Raw genomic sequence first — 16861 nt, 5'->3', positions numbered from 1 at the left:
CGAAGGATGTCAGTGTGCCTCAAGGTATTACAATTATCGAGATGATACACAGTTCATTGTTGTATTACGTCACGATTAGCAACTTTTACCATAATTTCAATTGAGTGACTTTCGACACATTCGACAAGAAGTTGTCACAAGTTGCATACTCATATATGTTTCGTTAGTATTAGCTGTATGGTACTTACATCACTACTTCACGGATATACACAATCGTGCACTCACGGCGATTTTGCTACCGTGAAGATAAAGTGAATTACAGTATCATTATTGGGACAACTCTGATAGCCATCGATAAACTTGTCATACCATTTCCATTGTTTAAAGAGGACCATATTACTAGTTTTAAAGTTCGGTCCAAAAATGAAGAGTAACTCATGATATTTGTCTTTTAGATCATAACGTTTTTAGGCACAAATAAAAACAAGACTACGCCAGTAATATTTGATTTTGGCATGTTGGGACACTAAATAACGTGCTACAGGACAACACCAATCATACGTTTCATAGATGGTATCATTGAAAAGGCGCTTCTTATTGACGATATAATCCTAACAGGGAGTTATTTAAGCATCTACATAAGTTATTCACATTTTGCGTGTTTACATTGTATGTACAGGCGTGCACGTCATGCCAACAAATGGGTGGGTTTTCCTTTATTGCATTAGACATATCAGTTTTTTCCATTACTTATGCTAAATACTAAACTACCAAACACGTGGCAGAAACCCTGTGATAAAGGAAATTGATATACAGATCAGCAGCGCTGGCTTATAGAATTTCTAAAAGCATCTAGCTATAAAGCAAGGAACAGTCATAGGAGGAAAGTGTGTAACTCCTGAGTATATCAAGTGTTTGTGGTAAACGGTGTAATGTTGATAGCGTTAGCCTTGCGGAATTCCATCACTTCATTCAGGTGATAATAATATATATCGCGTACCTACCCTTGGATAAGACATTAAATGGATCTTACGTGTTTTGAAAAACACGTTTAAGAACATACTCCGTCACATCTATCGACAGGAGTAGGGGGTCCTTCCCGGCATTACAGGTTCAAAACCGTACAGTCCCATGCTCAAACCTGGGGCCGTATTATTGAGGTTGCCTGAGTTAGTGCCGAATAACAGCCGCTGCAGACCTTACGGCAGATGTGGTGTTAAACGAATGTAGACACGTTAGTGACTCTCGCCTTTCAAGTTTTCCTATAAACTCCATCATACCACCCTCATACCCCATTTATTCTCTCAAACCAAAGTATAATCTCATTGTGTATGATTGCTAGAGCGCATCACAAAAACCAGTTCGGCCATTAATAAGGTGCCACATCCTTAGTTGAAGACTTTAGATGCATGGAGCTTTGTGAATGTCTCACCCTTTTGGGATTGTTGGTTCTTACTATATTGTCTATAATATCTGCATTTCTATCTTCAAGTTGGATGGTGTCTCAAATAGCTAGAAGTGTCTGTGGAGCTTTCATCTCCTCTATTAAAATCAATAACCATAAACAACTAATAACGCATTGTGAGCTGAAGTTATTACTTTGGCGTATTTTTCCTTTTCTTTTTGACTGACGGAAATAATATATGACAGCTCATAGATGGTATCACTGACGGATGGTCTATTGTTATGAAGAAATGACAACAATGCGTCTGGTATTTTTGATATGGGCATATTTTGACAACTTTGCTCTGAATAACAGATGACAAGACGACACCAGTCATACGTTTCATACATTTTCACCTTTCCATGTGTTTGCCCGCATTCTGGACAAAAGTGGGTGTACACGATATTCCAACAACTGAGTTTTACTTTGTTGTATCAGCTATGCTAGTATTGATTGTCGATTAATACTAAACCTGGCGTAAATGTATTTGATATAAAAAAAGGAAATAGACACACGGTATTCTGTATACGTATGTACTAGTGGCTAATATAATTTTACTAACGCCTATTGTGAATAATGCAGCTGTAAATATATGCATTTGCAATGTTCAAATCAAACATCTTAGCTCGACCCAGTTTAGTTTGTGAGGCGACTGTCAGAGCCAGCGCCACTTAGGGTGCATAATGATCTACACACTAACTAAAAACCAGGTGTAATATGTATGTTACACTATTAAGTTAAATAGTGCACCTGTTATAAGAGAGATGTGAGAGGTGTAAATATAAAATGATTTTATTGCAGACGATTCCACTTGTGATGACTGTTGGAGGTACTAGTATTCATGGTTTGTCACGTATGATTGATTAAAACAATAAACCATGAGGTGAAAGCGTCGATGGTGTTTTGGGTCCCCAGAATAAAGCTATGAGTCGTAGTAAAATGGATGTTCGTCTAAAGCTTGCCACAGATAGAGCGAAAAAAGGTTGCCTATTACGTTTTTGTTTACCACTCTATATTTGTCCGCACAGTGCAGGGCTACATCCGGCTCTTGATAGCACGGTCGTGCATGTTGTTTATAGTCAGGATTAATATATATGTACATTCGCTAAAAATCTTTCAACAAAATAAAAAAAAATTTCGAAGAATGTCATTGTGTCTCAAGGCATCAAAGTAATCGAGATAATATACGGTTATCGTTCACTGTTGTATAGCGTTACGATGAGCAATTTTTTATCATAATTGAGTGATATTTGACACAATCGACAGGAATTACTCACGAGTTGTATACCCATATATGTTTCGTTAGTATTATCATGCATGGTACTTACTATATAGTGTAACTATCGATAGGTCTTCATTTCACATCACAGGTATACACAATCGTGCACTCACGGCGATAGTTCTCTCTCTCTCTCTCTCTCTCTCTCTGTGTGTGTGTGTGTGTGTGTGTGTGTGTGTGTGTGTGTGTGTGTGTGTGTGTGTGTGTGTGTGTGTGTGTGTGTGTGTATGTATGTGTGTGCCTGTGTGTGCCTGTGTGTGTGTGTGTGTGTGTGTGAGTGAGTGAGTGAGTGAGTGAGTGAGTGAGTAACACTCTTAGAAACAAAAACACCATCTCCATCCCCCCAGCCAGAACAAAAAGACTTCACAACTAGTTCCTATATATAGTAGTATCAGTCATATAAGTAGTATGTATATATCCATGTATATATGTATGTAATAATGATATGTGTTTATTCTAATTTAATGATGTAAATACCAATGCCATTCAGGCAACATTATAGTTTTTTGTATGTCTGCAATGTTGGTATGGAAATAAAGAATTGAATTGAATTGAAACAAAGTCGACTTGTGTACACTGTCGTACTATGTATACATTTTTTTTAGATGGTGGTAACATTTTCTTGCCCTTACCAGTGACACTACCGCTATATTCTTGAGAAAATAGCCACTTTGGTTTCATTATAGGACAGAGAACAATGGGTTCAACTCATGATACACTCAACAATAGAATGCTACTATGGAATTCCATTTGTATTTTACGTCAAAAGGGGCAATATACTATTTAGCCAATCTGACTACGGAGGGGCATACATTTTAGAATTAATAAAAAAGGGAGATATAGAATGCTTATTATGGAAAACTTTGAAAACCTTTTTCCACCTTTTATTGTCTATTCCAAGCTACATACATGTACAACGTAGGTTTATCATGTATATTAACTCTTTTTTCTACTAAAAGATCTGATGTTTTCCGTAAAGCTTCTGTTGAATGCTTACTTTTCAGGATTATCATTATGGAGACCAACTTTGATAACCATTGATAAATTTGTCGTATCATTTTCATATATTGAAACAAAGACCATATTTCTAGTTGGGTCCAAAGAGTAACTCATTCTATTCGTCTTTTGGATCATAATTTTTGATGCACTAATTGAACGAGGCTACGCCAGGAATATTTGATTTTGGTATGCTGGGACACTGAGTAATGAACTACAAGACGATACAGAGGGTCCTTTTTTTATTAAGGTATTTACCTTTTTCATGCGTTTACATTTTGTAGGTAAATATACATGGGTTTTCCTTTATTGCATCAGAGGTATTAGTTTTGTCTATTGATACTAAACATGTGGCAGAAACCCTTAAATAAAGGAAATTGACACACAGATAATTTCTAGAAACATCTATCTATAATGCGATGAACAGTCCAAGGAGGAAAGTTATGCGCAACTGTTCTACGTGGCTTTGGCTAAAGTCACATTTAAATCTCGTTTTCTGTGAGAATCCGTCACACTTCCTCATTCTTTACAAATCAGGTTGTAATTCCTGATTCTATGTGGTGTTTTGTGGCTGTGGGTGTGTTTTGTGGTTAGCCTTGGGGAATTCCATCACTTCATTCAGGTGATAACGCGTGCCTACCATTGGGTAAGACATTAAATGGATCTTACGTGTTCTGAAAAACACGCTTAACATCACATCTATCGACAGGAGTAGGGGTCCTTCCCGGCATTACGTCTTCAAAACCGTACAGACCCATGCTCAAACCTGGAGTCGTATTGTGGCTACGTGCGTTAGCGCCGAATAACAGCCGCTGTAGACCTTACGGCCGTGCAAATGTGATTTTATACGAATGCAAACACTTTATTGACTCTCGTGTTTCAAATGTTTTCTATACATAAACTCCATCATATACCACCCTCATACCTCGTTTATTCTCTCAAACCAAAGTATATATAATTTCCTAGTATATGATTGCTAGAGCGCATCAGAAAAAGCACGTCCTTAGATGAACACTTTGGTTACATGGAGATTTGTTACTGCCTTGCCATTTTGGGATTAGTGGCACTTTCTATACTGTTTTTTTATGTATGTCAATAATAACTATGATATTTAATTCTAATTATATGGTGTTCAGCTAAAAGATGTTTAACATTTTGAATGGTACATGGACCTTCCTAGAATATCTAACATAACTAAATGAAAGAGCCGTTGACAAACAAAAAAACAAAACCAATACCATTGTCGTTTAACATTTATTAACTATATGGGTCTGCTGTGAATGATTCAGTTACCAGTTTCCAGTTGAAATATCGGACTTACTATCTTGACCTAAAGCAATAATTTTGTTGTATCTTGGACTTAATGTTCTGTCCTTACACATCGGTGTTATATGATGTAGTATATTGCTCTTATTTCTCGTATGCGCGGTACATCTCTGAAATGTTGCGGGGTATACGCAGATACACGGACTCATCGGCAGGTTTATTGTCCTCATAGTCGCGGTGGAATCAGTCTGTACACATACTCTTTCTGATGAGCCTACAATCAATCGCGAGAGTGTTCTAACTGAAACTTTTGCCTTAATCTCCACAGCATGACGATTCCTATTAACGATCGAAGATCTCAAAGTTACAAGGTCAAGAATGATTCAAGTAGTTACATTTGATTGTAGGAAGTTCAGGACTTATATGCATTTACTTGACATGGGTACATTTCCGGCCGTACCCGAGGACGCTTGCAGCAACAAAAACGTCCTTATTTTTCTCTTATATTTTGGTCATGACTCATGATATTATTGGTAATTTGAATTGAGAAAATTGCACTTTTATTTTGATCACAATTTTATCAATTAACCCTTAATTGGCATTACAAGAAGCATTCTTTACCATAAAATAATGATTAAATATCATGGATAACTTAAGCCAACAGCATCATGAATACCGAAGAAACTATTCAATGCGTTAAGTATTACCATTTTCTACTGCAATTTAATGAAGCTTTTTTATCATTTTAAGTGTCCTAGCAAAATGCCTCCTAGTAAAGCAAGCATGTTGTAAGTAAATTTGATGATTTAAACCTCGTCAACTATCCGGACTTATTAATTACATAACTCTTCGTTCAGTGTATTGGGCAAGATAACGTTACACAGTTGTTTCATCGGTTATGATTTAAATAAAACGTCGTAGGTATGGAAAGCTACGGCGTCACTTTGTCATGTTATGCTTTGCTTTTTAATTAGAGTCATTGTTTGTAAGGGTTACATACTCCCTTTCTGGCTGACATTGGAGCAGCGGTGTTTAGACCTGCTAAGTAAATTATAGTCATACTTTTTTCTTGAACATATGTTTCATGCATGGGGACGGAGGTGGGCAAACAATTTCTTTCAGGTGATTTCTTCTTTGTTTACAACAGGTACGAATTTATCATTTTAGCAATCAACATCCAACTTGTTTTTTCCTGAAACGTTTTGATTTAGACCCGTTAAACAATTGTATAATGTTTCTGTGCTTTAAATTGTCTTGGTTAACAATACTCCGATTAATGTATTGGTTTAGCTTAAACCCATGGCCCCATTAAGCAGCATTAAACACCATAGATTCTCTTTCTATGAATTGCTAGGTTATATCATTCAATCTACCTTTTCCACGAGTAAAACCGGTCTGTGAAGTTTTGCATTGAAATGTGGTTATTTTCTGTTCGGGGCGATATATACCAAACAAGCTCTTCAATGAGCTAAACTGGATCGAGATCACTTTCACAGTGAAAATAATAAGGTAGCAATACGATTGCCATGTTGTTTGTAGTCTAGATATGTTGGGATGGAAATGATAGACCAATTTTGACAAATTCAACGCGGGCTAGGTTTATCATTATGATTCTATGTCTTTTAGAAGTTGTATTCTCCATGTATCAATTTTCCCATGTTAACGACCTTTTTATTAGGTTAGGCAACCATAATACGTTTGTATTGTTTGGATGTCGTGCCTGATGGAGTACTTTTTGTACTAACAGTGTTCAGCATATTGGGAGGGAAGTTTCCATAGGTGAAACATGTAACTGTCTTCTAGCGACAGCAACAACAGATTCTTACACATTCCGAGAAATCTGCCTTGTACAATAGACTACTCCATGCGTTTTACTGAAGACACTACTTGTGCATTAATCAAGAGATAGGTTGCGTATTGTTTTAAATGCGTCACAACTGAGAAACTGGCACGAACAAGGCAGAGGCAAGTTACAATTTTATTGCATTCATTTGGTATAGATAAAGCAGCAAAGCAGTTAAATTTATTGTTGCATTTGTGGCAACTAGATGCAATAGATGCAATAAAAGCGCTGAGTGAATCTTGAAATAAAGCTTTAAAGAGATAACCCGTCAACACTCTGAAAGTAAAGCATGATTCCTTTGGCAAAGTGAAGTTATGTAAAGTGCTACTAAATTCAAGTCTAGGACGTCTGTTTTATACGATGTTGCAGTAAGTTAATCAGGCCATGCCCACCAATTGAAGTAATTAGGAATTGAAAGCTGAAAAACATTTGTGCTTATGTTTTGGAAGTGCAAAGGAATCGTGCTCTCTTTCAGACAAATGATCAGAAGGTCATCAGCGGAAAAGAAGATGAGCCAGTTGAAGACCATACTGTCCGGTGTCGTTAGTGAGTCGAGGTCCTGTAATTCAAAGATAAAAGCGCTTCATGAATATGCGTGTTTCCAACCATCATATATCAGAAGAATGGAAGAAATAAGACAACTTAAAGTAGAATGATCAAAACCTGAAAACATATCACTGTATTTTGAGGCAATATTCTAATCGTAGTAATTATAACTAAGCAAGTATTCTAATCATAGCAGGTGTGTAACTCTACAAAATATGCAAGATTAACATTTACTTTAGATGAATTGCGATCAAAAATTCGACCATCAACATTTCTAGACATTGACTAGATAGAGAATCCTTCAGACGTTTTAGTCTTGAAAATCAGTCTCGACATTATTTCAATTTTGTTAGACAACAGTAAGTAGCTACATATTCAGTAAAAGCAATTTGAAAAGACACAGTTAGCCTAGTATTACCAACGAGTGTTGTTTTTAAGACAACAAAATTGACTTGCCTTATATCCAGACGATCATAGTTCACCCTTTATGCACCTGTCGATATCAAAATAATTATCCTATTAAATGCAAGTTAAAGTCTGATAAGCATACGTCATGATGAAAGGCTATAATTTCATTGGATTCAGTGCCGGCATCATCACGACAACTCTAACTTGGACAGGCATAGATGATCATATTTCTTTTTTTAATCTCAAACGGAGGGGATTTTTCGGTACCTACGTTTGGACATAAACCCTACCGTGTGTATGAAAGAATAATGCAAAAGGGAATCTAGTAACAAGGAGCTGAAGCATTCAAGACAATTGAGAATAGGCCGCGGATAGCCTGAACATCTAGATTTATAATTGTTGACGAGAGTGGACAATATTGATGGGCTCTGATATGGAAACCTTGGTTTGTGGATGCTGAACAGAATTATTTCTTAAATGAAGCAATTGACATTTGGGCCCATCATTGGATCAAATTGGAGACAAGTCCAACTTTCAGCAATATTTGCCCCTTTCCTCACACCACACAACGCAATAATCGGCTTAAGTATATTTTTTCAAAGTGGTCAGAGGAGGTTGATTTAATACGTTTACACATTTGTGAGATCGTTGCATATTTCATTGTGACTATATTTGGGCTTGTACTAACCGCTGCAGACGGCCTCAACGATCACGTCGATGCTTGCAGTCAAGGCAGCATAGTCGTCCAGCTCAAACACTCGGTCTGCGTTGTTGTTGGCAATCTGCAGCACTTCTGTGGAGTCAAAGTTGCCCACTCCGATGGCGAACGCGGTAATACCGTCATTGGCCAGATTTTGGGAGGCCGCCACGACACTGTCCTGTGACTTCCCGTCGGTCAGAACTATCATAATCTGAAAAAAATTGAAATTTCTGTCTAGACGAACCCGTTGTATTTTAGTAATCCCCCTTCTGAAATCTGAATTCGGCTAGGTTTATAAAACATTTCACTTCACACGCGCTTTATTTTTGCCTTTTTTCAGTATTTAATTTTAAAGTTCATCGTTAAACTTGCCCGGCATTCTCACTTAAATGCATATTTGCGTTAACTATTGACTCTTAAAATCTTCTACTAACCTTTGGAATGGGAGGTCCCTCCAGTTGGCATTTGTACGTGCGAACTCAAGAGCATCTCCCGTATTTGTCCATTGGCCAATTTTTTGCATGGTGTTGATGGCGTTGACGAAGGATGGTTGATCTGCATGATCTCCCAAGTTACATTCCATTCTGCAGTATGAAGTTGAAATATGTCTCAATTTTCAGCATATGAGGTTCTCGAAAGAATGTAAATAGCCTGGTACCGGAGCAACTTTGGTTGTAGTAAAATCATGCATCTATTCAGTATCTTTGTGTACTTTTGTTCATTTGTAGGCATTTTGAAAATCAGGCAGACAGGATTAGAATACAGTTGGCTTTAAAGGCTTGCAAAGAAAGCATATTAAAAAAACACTTACTGGGGGCCAGTTGAGTACTGCGACACGCCAACTCTCGTGTCAGTTAAACTGATAGTGAAAGCGCTGACCACTGACACAACGAAGTCTTTTACTCTGTCAAAATCCGCCACGGACACGCTGCCAGATGAGTCCAAAACAAAGAACAGGTCTGCATTCACATCACACCGCGGAGGGAACACTGTTGGATTGGGAAATATTATAAACGTTACAGATCCATGAACTGCCTACAGCTGCAGGAAGTGTCATGATTCTGGCTTTAGCTTTAGCTCCCTGTATATTTTCCTGACGAATCTTTCAATGCACCATTGAATTCTAATCGAAGCTAAAAGGATTGCAGTGATACAAGGTTCAAGGAGAGCAAACTTAAGAAACAAGTCTGCTGGTATGTGGATTTACCTGTATTTCTTTCAAAGCAATACAATGTAAGTACCGCCAAAATGATCTATTTAAGCAACACGTACCACACAAGTCGTCCATTAGCCTGTAGGCAAGGTAACAGCAACTGAATCGGTCGAACACGCGATCATAGCCACCCGCGATGTACGCAAGTGCATTGTAGTTGAAGTTGTACTCCCTTCCAACTGCCACAGCGTACATCTCAATGCCCATGGCCCTTGCTGCGTCAGACTGGATTTCATACAAGTTGTTCGGGTACTAGCAAGTTAATAAGAACAAAGAACAAAATTTAAGAAAATGGTCTGTCATAATCTGCTATATAGCACGCAGCGAAAATTGTAAACAAGAGTAGTGTTGGCCCTCGTCGAAGTTGAGTTAGTCACTTATATCCATGGTTACATTTCGTTTTACCTCCCCATGTTACTGCTATCAAGACTTAGTACAACGATTTGAGTGCCGCCAGCCTAATCTTTTAAAAACTGACAAAATGATAGAGATTAAGTAAACATCAGACATTTTTTTATAATCCCAGAAAACGGAACAGATTTTAGTTGAATAGATAAAGGGGTATTTTGGGATACAAATGTAACAGAGAAATACAATGTATTACCCAACAGAGTGCATCATTGGATCTTCGTGAATATGACTAGCTACAATGAAAGTTTACCTCGCCATACGCAACACCATCTGTCAGTACAACTGCCGCTTTAGGAATCCCGTTTCGGTAATTGGCCTGAAACAAACGAACAAAACAAGAGATAATGTCAGCTCTGCCGCTGAGGAGTAGCCAAAATGCCCTTAAATAGAAAGACTTCTGTGTCAAAATATCTTATCAAAGTGCATCTTTAAGTATGTGATACAAAACAACTATTTTCTTTATCTTCAAGGTACACATTTACACGGATTTCCGTATCAGCTTCCTGAAATGTAGCAGACTACCCCCACATATATTTTCTTTCTGTTGGTGATATGTACTATCAACAGAACAAGTCTACATCATAGATGCTGCACATATAAAGAAAGTGGGGAAATCATGCTCCTACCGTAGCCCTCATAAAACGAATGGTACTCCCAGATCGGCTCTCTCCACCAGTGAACTCAGCAGCCTTGATTTGGGGGATGAGACCGGCCGTATCCACGGTGTACAGCCCCAGAGAGATCAGCCACTTCGATATACAGTCAAAGACAATGTACCCAACCTACAAGCAACAATAAAGACATGTCATTCTGTAAAACATTCATTACAAAAAACAATACATTAAATGGTGAACATGAGGCACATAATGTACTCGGTCATATCTATAAAGTTATGTCACACGATCAAAACTCTAGAGCGCTACCACCCTATAGTAGCCAGATGGAAGGATGTCTACCTACAGTGGTAATGAATTCTCTAAACCTGTTGTCAAGAACGTGTAGCTGTCTGATTGTCATAGAATTATTTTCTTAATGTCCAATATGTACCATACATACCCCAACTAGCTTGGTATTCAAGACTAGATCAACCACGAGCAACAAACACAAGGCTAGCAACAGCTGAACTCTTCTATAAGCTTATAAGCTTTGAATTAGGATAACTCACTTCAACATCCAGGCCAAACAAGCATCTGATGATATAAGCGATGTATTTTCGGGCGATGTACATCCCATAGGGTCCAATGCTCGAGGAACGGTCGAGTATGAAGACGACGTCAAAGGAACATCCTGTAATGAGACAATATTCGAAAAAATAGCAAAATTATAAAAACTTCGAAGTACAATACCCATATGCGTAAAATACGCTAGATGTGGTAGATAATATGTGAAATACAAAATGTGACATTATGCCTAGCCTAGATCAATAGATATTCTATCAGGTATTAATGTGTAACAGGAATGATAAAATATGTACATATATATGTATATGTAAATTATGCGTAAATTACAGAGAGAGAGAGAGAGAGAGAGAGAGAGAGATTATTTTGCATGGCAATCATCATATACCTTTGCAGACAATGTTGTTGTTTTCTCTGCATTCACAACGGCTACCGTCCTCTACCCAGGTCGCGCCGAGCTAAAGATGGAAAGAAATGCAATAAATCCAACTGAAGAACACTAATTGATATTTTCTAATAGAAAATATTAATGACAATGTGTTGGATTTTCAATATACTCGTGTCGAATATTACTATTTTACAATATAAAACTATACCCGCTATTGGCTGTTTGTAATTTGAATCATCAGTGCTTCTTTTGTAAGAGACATTCATCAGAACAAGATAAGAGTCTTGTCATAGAGTTTTCCTCTAGAGATGCATTGAAGCACACTAAACATTTATTGAGGCCTGGGGAAGAGTAAAGGATTACCGTGTAGACAGATTCACAAAGGACTGCTACCATTGCTACCTAGTCACATTGACAAATATTACATGTATGTAGCATACACACACAAGAATGTAACTATTGCAGTTCATTGTAAAGGTAACGATTGTCTGGTAGACCATTACCGACCTCGTAATAACGGCCGGTCTCAGGGTCGGTGCATCCGCATTCCTCTATTGGAACGCAGTGCTGTCCGCTCATGATGTAGCCATCATCGCACTCACAGCATTCTACACAGACTTGGATACAGATGGGGTTGGGATCCTGGCAGGTCGGAGGACAGGGACTTGCGCATGGGTTGTAATGGCTGTTTGGTGGACACGGCAAGGCTGTCAGAAAATAAGAAAAGACTTCAACTCTACCTCTATAAACAGTTTTATCTAATGTCCCAAATGCATCGAACTAACGTTGCTGCTCTGAAAAAATAAGGAAACAATGGTTGTCACAAAAGCTCATAGAGGTATTTAAAACGCTCTGTATAGCGTTAAATCGTGCTTCAGGATCTTGCTTACGACAAAGGTCTGGTGTCCGCCAAATAATGGACACGCCCTCATCATCACAGGCGTCGGCATATGCCTCCAGGTTGTCACAAAGACCCTCGATGTCTCCGTCTTGTGCGCAAATGTCGTAGAAACAGTCCCCAAAGTATTCCGAAGGATCCTCGAAGGCATGGCAAGGGGCAAACGGGCCGTTATTGGCTGTAATGATCCCGCACAGGTCATTAGCAAGAATCTCTATCTCGGGGCGACAAGGTGGTGGCGGTGGCGGTCCAATACACCTGAGGTGGACAGAAAAGTCCACATCATGATTAAGGAAACAGTTTTGTAAAAGCAGATAGGATAGTGATTACAGGTACCTAGGTATGCCGTGATATAAAAATAGTTCGCTCTTGTCAGGCACTGACACACTATCTCCGGACGATAAAGGCAGTGCAGCTACTTTCACGGGATAGCCCCATTCTCTGGGTACGCTGATTTTCAAAGAAGAGAAGGTGAGGGACCGGTAAATAGGCTTTGCATTGGAATTTTATGCCAAAACCACTAGAAACAAGCACTTTAACCTTAACACATTTACCTTAATTTCAAACCTCAAGTTTTTACCCCCCACTGAAAAGCTGGATTTGTCAAGTGTCTTTTGGTACAAATTGTGGAAGGTCGACTCCGGGGTTTCAATGAGCTACAACCAAACTATTGAGTTGAGGTCAACAACAGGTCAAACCACGCCAAAGGTCACACTTTTTGGCCAGATTTTGAAAATATACCTTCATACAAGAAACCTGGGCCTTTCTTAGCAACATTTGCCCAGGAAATAAAAATTATCTACAAAATAAGGCCCAAAATATATCGTGCTCATGGCGAATGACTTGCCCCTCCCAAAATGCTGAAATATTTTGTCACCTTAAAGTAATGAAACGTGCGTTGTCATAACTATATTGTCCTCCTTCTCATACAGCCCGACTTTCTTACTATACCAATTCAATCTGTCAGCTTGACGAACACACATTTTTGGATTGAATGCTATACATTTTGGAGCGTGGCCAAGAAAATAATATTGGCTCATCCTCGCCTTACATTTGTCTACCAATCCATATTGATGGAAATGTGATTAAATGCTTCATATCAATAAAACATACATCTCATTGTCTTCGTCCTGGACCAACCAGCTATACCCGAAGTCGTTCCAGTTTGTAGCGATGGTCACCAGATCTGACATCATGAAGTCATCGCTCCTGTCGTAGTTGAAGTTACCACACAGTCCACACATCCTATCACAGTAGTAAGGTGAAACCTTCACCTGTAGCAGCATTTAATACACATCATCTTCAACTCGGATGTGTAGATACCCAAATTATTTACTGAATGTAAAACATGGCCGATGTATGCTTTATAATCAGATGAATAGACAATGGCACAATGTATCTGTACTACATGCAACTTTTCAGAATAGGAAATTGCCCTTGTCAGTTACGTGCTTACCTTAACACAGTGGCGCCCATTGTAGTAAACGTCCACACATAACTCCACCAATCGCACGTGAACCCAAATGCCTCGGAACCTGACGCGGATCTTGCCCATTGCCAGTGAAAAGGGAGGCGTGTATAGCACTCCGTCCACCTTTGGATAACGAAATAAGGAATTTCAGAGAATGGACAAAGTAGCACAGAACTCTAATATTCTCCAAAGCATACTGCATATGATCACCATACACTAATAACGTGTCTTGGCATGAATACTGGTGATACAGTGTACACTTAAGAACATTATCGAGACTGAGACTGGAACCATCTGAAATGAGTCATGACCTCTGAAAGAAAACTTTGTATTAAATCTTAGCTTCAACTCATCTAGAGTAGGAATGCAGATAGATAGCAAATGTGCTCATTGGTTACCTAAACTGGTACTGTACTATACAGGTGGTCATCACAACTTTAGCATGGGTCAGCAAAACATAATGTCTCTCACCGTCACGTCATTGCCTTGGTGAATTCCGATTTCGTACCCGTGGGCTATTACGAACACCTCACGCACAACTGACACAACTGGCCTGCGGGGTACGGGTACGTGTTGTACTTCCACACTAAAGTCGTTGTTTCCGCAGTCCTTGGCGAAGATGTATCTGCACGGGCCTTGAAAGTGGTGAGGACGCTTATCAAACGTCTTTGTGTGTGGATCTCCGCAAGCACGGCAGATTCCTCTCTCTGTGAAACATATAGCAAAGGTCCGTTATACATATAAAACATTGTTTAAGGAATGACACACTTTGGGTGTTAGGTACAATAAAGAACATATTGTGTACATCTAGGGTAACCGGCACTTTAAACAGCAATACTTTTATCATTCATATTTTTCAGATGAATTGTATATTTACCTGTCGCATTTGATAGAGAAAAACACTTTCAGAAAGTTCGTAATACTTTCATTCATACCGCCGTCAGAGTTGTGACAAAAATCAAGAGGTATGAGCATCCATGTTATTGTACATCAGCAACAGACCTTATGTGAAATATAAGGCCTGATACACTTACATAACTGAAGACATACATTTTGGGTTGTAGACAATTCAGTGTTTTTCTTGAGACACACACGTATACAAAGAAACACACACCCACACACACACACGTACAAATATTACATGGTGGATATTTATACCATCACACAACAACAGGAACTATATTACCTACAAAAGAAATTTCATTGTACAGTACTTTTCTGCCTGTGTTGACATTTAAAGAAACACTATCGTGTTGTCAAGCTCAGTCCAAAGAAAACATAAACTCCACATATGGGCCTCCCGTGTGATATGACTTTAAATTCTTTTCCATTCGGGTCAAAGGCGTAAGACAGTAAAAACATATCTAAGAATACATGTTGTCACATGTTCACACCTATACATCACACTGAAGTTACAAGTCATGTGTGCAGTAGTGTGTACTGATACCAACCTGGGCCTTCACACAAGTCGTCCCGGGTCATTGCTAGAAGATAGAAGATATTAAGAGTATTAAGAGTATTGATAATACAAATGTAACGATAATTTTATCAAACACGTTCAATAACTTATCTGATTGCAACTTAAATAATTGATGCCAAATAATTCATCTGTTTCTTCAATAGATGAACACATGGAAGAAAGCATTCATATATCCATTATTGATTTTTCAGTTGGATTGTTGGTACCTTTTAAGCAAGAAAGCAAGCAATTCACTTGTTGACGTAGGTTTTTAAGGTAGAATATTACGTTGGCATCCGGTTCCACCGATGAGTCCGTCGCCAAAATACTTAGGCGGACAGTGGCAAACTGCTCCGAAAGCGGGAGGCCGGCGGTCTTCGCAGGTCGCCATTGGAACACACGGATTGGGAACGCAATCATTGATTTCTGAAGAAAAGAGGTACGATGATAAAAAAAATAGAAAATCCTCAAGTACTCACAAATAATACCGCGAGCATGGAAGTATTGTCGAACAAGTCCCAAAACCATAAGAGCCGCCCATAGCAGCATAGTAAAGAGCCGCATACGCGCAGTAGCGGCAATTATGGACTTAAGTTTCTATATTCTATGAATGATACATCGTCAATATCTGTAAAGAGAAACAGCATTCACATCTTTGTTTTAGCATTTACAAGAAACTGTAAATTCTCATCACTGAAGGGAGGGTGATAGATCTAACAGATCTGAACCTCTAAGTTACTAAGGATTATTATCAGGTCAGGGAAAATATCATTTATGTTTTGCTATCTACTTTATCGATACAAGACAAGTACACAATTAGTAGTCGCAAGATATCATTTATGTTTTGCTATCTACTTTATCGATACAAGAAAAGTCCGTAGTTATCAGTACATATGGTATGCAGTGAAATGTTCAGAACCGACGGGTACAAAGTCAAGGGTTCCTTTTTTTGTCAGGCACAATATGAATTGAACGAAATGGGAACACAATTTGCGTCCGCAGTTTTGGCACGGAAACAATACTACCTGGTGTACGTATAGCCGTTACGTTGTATCACATCGTTTACCGCAACGAACTGAAAACGTATCGAGTCATAACGAGCTTTGTATTAGCGCTTTACAGGTCTACTAGCAATTTATGTTCCATAACCGTAATATGTTTTACAATTTGTGCAATCAGATATTTTTGCTCTCACCATCACAGTTGACTCCGTTCCAGAAATAACCCTCGTTACAGGTACAGAAGAAACCGCCGTCTGTGTTAGTACAGTTTGCATGATCACCGCAGTTGTCCGTGTCAGTTGCACATTCGTCTATATCTGTTGAGGAAAAAAACATGTACTAGTAAGTCTATCTTACTCTTTTCCACAACTTACAGCCCATGATATTTCTGCAGAGAGGCAACTATAGCCCACATCGCTT

At 38.7% G+C, this 16861-nt stretch overlaps 1 protein-coding gene across 48 annotated transcripts in view; it reads right to left on the bottom strand.

Annotated features, from left to right (window-relative positions):
• The window catches only part of LOC109465484 (fibrillin-2-like), a 206866-nt gene that overhangs the window by 151128 nt on the left and 38877 nt on the right, over positions 1–16861 (bottom strand). The gene's annotated exons all lie outside the window — the stretch shown is intronic.

This window comes from Branchiostoma belcheri, unplaced genomic scaffold (assembly GCF_001625305.1).
Source record: "Branchiostoma belcheri isolate BF01 breed outbred unplaced genomic scaffold, Haploidv18h27 scaffold151, whole genome shotgun sequence".
NCBI lineage: Eukaryota > Metazoa > Chordata > Leptocardii > Amphioxiformes > Branchiostomatidae > Branchiostoma > Branchiostoma belcheri.
This window is presented reverse-complemented; position numbering and strand designations above follow the sequence as displayed.